We start from the raw sequence: 5,000 nt of genomic DNA on the forward strand, positions 1-5,000 counted from the left end.
TATTATTATTATTATTATTATTATTATTATTATTATTATTATTATTATTATTATTATTATTATTATTATTATTATTATTATTATTATTATTATTATTATCATCATCATTATTATTATTATTAACAATAATAATAGCAACAATAATGAAGAAGAAGATGAAGAAAAAGAACAACAACAACAACAACAACAACAACAACAACAACAACAAGAAAGAAGAAAAGAAAAGAAGAAGAAGAAGAAGAAGAAGAAGAAGAAGAAGAAGAAGAAGAAGAAGAAAAAGAAAAAGAAAAAGAAGAAGAAAGTGATATACGAGAAGGCAGAGAAAACCAGAATAAGAAAGGGAAAGTGGAGATGAGTGAAATACTGTAGATTCCTTCCAAGCGCCTACTGATCACCACCACCACCACCACCACCACCACCACGCAACATGTACTTAGGGCGGCCTCCATTAGTGCATCGCAGGCCAACAATGGGAGCGGGGCATAATTTGGAGTCCTCTCAGGCTTGGCCACGACCCGCAGTCCCGACGTGAACAAAAGAAGGACGGAATGAGCCGCTCTTTCTATTTAATTACAATAAAGGATAAAAGTTCAGAGCACCTCAACAAACCCGCGAGGAGAGACGCCTTATAATTACTAGTGCACTGCGTAGCTTTATGGCCATGGCTGCTGTGTACGAAGCCGGGAAGATTGGTTACTTGGCGGTGCGGCGTCTGAAAACATCATTGACTCTTGTTCTGAACCTCTTCTCTCTCTCTCTCTCTCTCTCTCTCTCTCTCTCTCTCTCTCTCTCTCTCTCTCTCTCTCTCTCTCTCTCTCGGCGATGAATAAGCGAGGAAATGAAGGTGGAGTAAAGCGGAGGATCAGTCAGCCTTGAGTCCCGGGGTGAGGGGTGAGAGGTCCTTCACCCTGGCCAGGCTCAGAGGCCAAGGAGAGACGACCATCAACTCAGGTGACAAAGAGAACCTCGGCACCCACTCACTGTCTTCGTAATTAGTTAGGTTAGGTTAGGTTAGTTTGAGTTTAATTAGGTTAGGTTAGAAACAACCAGGTGACAATGAGAACCTCAGCACCCACTCAGTGTCTTCATGATTAGTTAGGCTGTGAAGGAATGATTTTCAGCAGATTACGGCATTATTGCATGTCGAAAGATAAGCTGGAAGATTGACGGATGGTAGAAAACTGAGATGGATAGATAATAATAAACCAATACGTAGAATAAAGATAAAACACAGAAATAGAAACAAAATCTATCCATCAAATAAGTGAACAAATTGAATAGAAACGATAGATGTATAAATAAACACACGCACAAGCAAAACATACTTAATCAATAAATTAATATATAAATCCCACTAAAAAAAAAAAATCCAGCTGCCTAACCACATCAAACCTGCCACAACTCCTTCAATACTGGGACGCTTTTTACCACAAGTTTTGGGTACGACTAGACGATTTTATTTACATTATGAACTATCACAATATTAATAGCTACAGTCTTCACTATTTTCATCTCCACGAAAATGTCTGAAGCTGTACAAAATCACCGAATAGTAAGCAAAATGAATATGAAAACGCGTCATGGTACTGAAGGGGTTATGTATAAAACAAAACATCAACAAAATGTATACTTGTCGACATTCCCACAGCTTCCCTCCTCACTTCAGTCAGCGCGAGTATTGGGGAATGCAACACAACCTTTTCCTTCATTACATTACACATCAGCCGACCAGCCAACACTCACCAAACACACACACCACTATTTCTACATCGGCTCCTTACCTGCACTCCGCTATTTCCTCCCGGATAAGGCCACAGTGAACCAGAGAGATGCTCGAAAAGAGGGTGGAGGAAACACACAAAAAGATACGAGCAAGGGGGAAGAATGAGAGATAGAGAAAAAAAAAAGGTCAAAGGAGAAGGCATAGATGATTAGCCTTCCTTTAGAGAATGACTTACAGACAAGACATTTACCTTGAAGAGGGTGGAGGAAACATGAGAAATACACGGAAAAGCGAGAGAGAGAGAGAGAGAGAGAGAGAGAGAGAGAGAGAGAGAGAGAGAGAGAGAGAGAGAGAGAGAGAGAGAGAGAGAGAGAGAGAGAGAGAGAGAGAGAGAGAGAGAGAGAGAGAGAGAGAGAGAGAGAGAGAGAGAGAGAGAGAGAGAGAGAGAGAGAGAGAGAAAAGGATCAAAGAGGGAGAGAGTAATGTATAGCTGGTCTATCTTCCATAAAATGCACAACATACAAGACATCTACCTCGAAGGAGATGAGTTGCTCGCCCTCCTCGTGTCCTTCTCCTCCGTGTCCTTGTGGGAGTAAACAAAGGAAAGAGAATAGTTAAACAAGTGAAAGTGATGGATTTTTTTTGCCATGGACATAAGTAAAGAAGAAGTACAAACAACCGCATATAGTGTAGGTAGCTCATGAAGGTGACATTCATGATCTGCCAAGTGAAAATCATGCTTTGCTTCATATACTTAATTTTTAAGAAGGATCTAGACAAAAAAAATTAAAAATAGATCCACAAAAACTGTTCAATATGGATGGAATAAATGTTAAAAATAATTAAAAAAATAATAATGACAACAATTAATAACGACAACTACAACAACAAGAGATAACAACAACAATAACAACAACAATAATAATAATAATAATAATAATAATAATAATAATAATAATAATAATAATAATAATAATAATAATAATAATAATAATAATAATAATAATAATAATAATAATAATAATAATAATAATAATAATAATAATAATAATAATAATAATAATAATAATAATAAAAATAATAATGATAATAATAATAATAATAGAAACACAAAACAAACACATTATTACTTTAGTTGAATAAAAAAAAAAAAAGAAGAGGCGAGTAACAAGCAAAGTGACTCACGCTGCCAAAATATTTCTTACTACATTAAATTTCACTTTTTTCTTTCTGTCTTTTGTTGAAGTGTTTCGCCGCTGGTCCTCCTTCCTTATTAGGGGAGAGGTACATACAAACAGAACGAGTCAAAAGAGTAATTATTCAGTAAGTCGTTAAGTTTAATTACATACCAGTATTCCTTCGATTCCAGTAAACAGTTTTGGTCTTCATCTATAATGCATTTTTTTTTTTCATTTCAATTCAATTTGTCCGCACTTATTCCTCCTTTAGTCCTTATTATCATTATTCCATCTCATTTAAACATTTATCTATTTAGCTTTTTACATTACTGCAATGAGTTTTTTTTTATATTACGTTTACTTTCTTTGTATTTGGTTATCAATACAACCTACTAATCACTCCCATATCTTATTCACGTACTGCCTTATTCTGCCTTACATTTCTACATTAATTTCTGAGAAGGTTATACACTTCTGCTCTTCCCGCAGGCCTGTAGTGCCGTACACACGCACGCGAAGTGTAGGCATGAGGGAGGAAAGGAACGTGTGGTGAGGACTGCTGTTAGGGTATGAATTGTATATAATTACCCTAACACTCCCTTACTATTTGGTGATTTTACACAGCTTTAGAAACTCATGTAGGGGTTAAGATAGTAAAGGCTCTGTCCACAAATCTTCTGAGCTTCATAGACCCTTCCTAATGTACATAAAATTGTTAAATAACATCCAAAAATCATGGTAAAAATGCCCCAATACTGAAATGGAGTTTTCCGGGACGCGAGACAAGACTTTGGATAACTATTTATTATCGCATTGAGATCAACGAGATATTCTGCCGTATTCCATGTGTGTTGAGTGATGGTAGCCACATACTTGTGTATATACAAGTAAAGTATACATGGATCTTCATGCTTAGAGTATAGTTCATACTAACATACATACAGACAAACAAGAAACAAAGGCATACAGATACAAAGGAGATTGATAAATAATGTAGTGTACAGTAATGAGGAATACGGATGAGAGAGAGAGAGAGAGAGAGAGAGAGAGAGAGAGAGAGAGAGAGAGAGAGAGAGAGAGAGAGAGAGAGAGAGAGAGAGACTCATTATCGACTGAGCCGGACTGCCCACCAGACCTGCCTGTAATGAGCCATTTATTTTATAGCCTGGTTGGGTAAAGGGAACTCCCTCCACCTTGACCACCACCACCACCACTACCACCACCACCACCAACCACCATCACCATCACTACCACCACCACTACTACCACCACCACCATCATCACCATAACTACCATCACCACCACAACCAGAACTATTACTATATCATATCCTCCACTACCATTACTATTACCTCTGTCACCATCCACCACCATCACCACTGTGACTGCTTTCACAACCAACACCATCACTCTCACCATAATAACACTCGCCATCCTTCACCATCACGAAAAGCAAATGGTGAAGTGGAGGATCAGAATGAACAAAGCCAACACGAGACACAAGAACAGAAGCAAGAACAACAACAACTACAAGACCCATGACGTGACAAGCATTACAGGTGACAGTTAGTACCAGGTGGACACAGGTGAGATGGAGGTACACCACCCTAATTACAATGGTGACTCACAGGTAACTTTTTTAACGTGTCAATTTTCACTAAGTTTCGCCCATTAACCCAAATGAACAACGGCATTTACGGCCACTGGTGGTCCAGGGAGGGAAGTCAGCGTGCATAGAATATCTTAAGAGTAACACTGCCTACTAATGTGACTTTAGTGACGCGCGCTTGTTATGCCTTACCCTTGCAGCAAAGGAACGACAGACATGAATCAATGAAGGAATACAATAATAAATGAGTAAATTAACAAATAGATTAACAGATAAATAAAAAAGCATATAATGAATAAACAAATAAATGTTATTGACATTAATTGGTTCTGCTAAATATTGATAGATATTACGAGTAACGCTATTATTATTATTATTATTATCATTATTATTATTATTATCATTATTATTATTATTATCATTGCTATCATTATTACTATCATTATTTTTGTGTCGTCATTACAGAAACAACAAAGACAAGAGCAGCAAC

General features: G+C 37.2%; 1 long non-coding RNA gene across 1 annotated transcript in view; it reads right to left on the reverse strand.

Annotated features, from left to right (window-relative positions):
• Nucleotides 1–5,000, reverse strand: part of LOC123507207 — a 159,462-nt gene that overhangs the window by 147,062 nt on the left and 7,400 nt on the right. The window contains exon 2 of the long non-coding RNA XR_006675622.1: nt 2,257–2,306. This is a non-coding gene — a long non-coding RNA (uncharacterized LOC123507207). The remainder of the gene's footprint in view (nt 1–2,256; nt 2,307–5,000) is intronic.

Source organism: Portunus trituberculatus, chromosome 21 (genome assembly GCF_017591435.1).
Source record: "Portunus trituberculatus isolate SZX2019 chromosome 21, ASM1759143v1, whole genome shotgun sequence".
NCBI classification, from domain to species: domain Eukaryota; kingdom Metazoa; phylum Arthropoda; class Malacostraca; order Decapoda; family Portunidae; genus Portunus; species Portunus trituberculatus.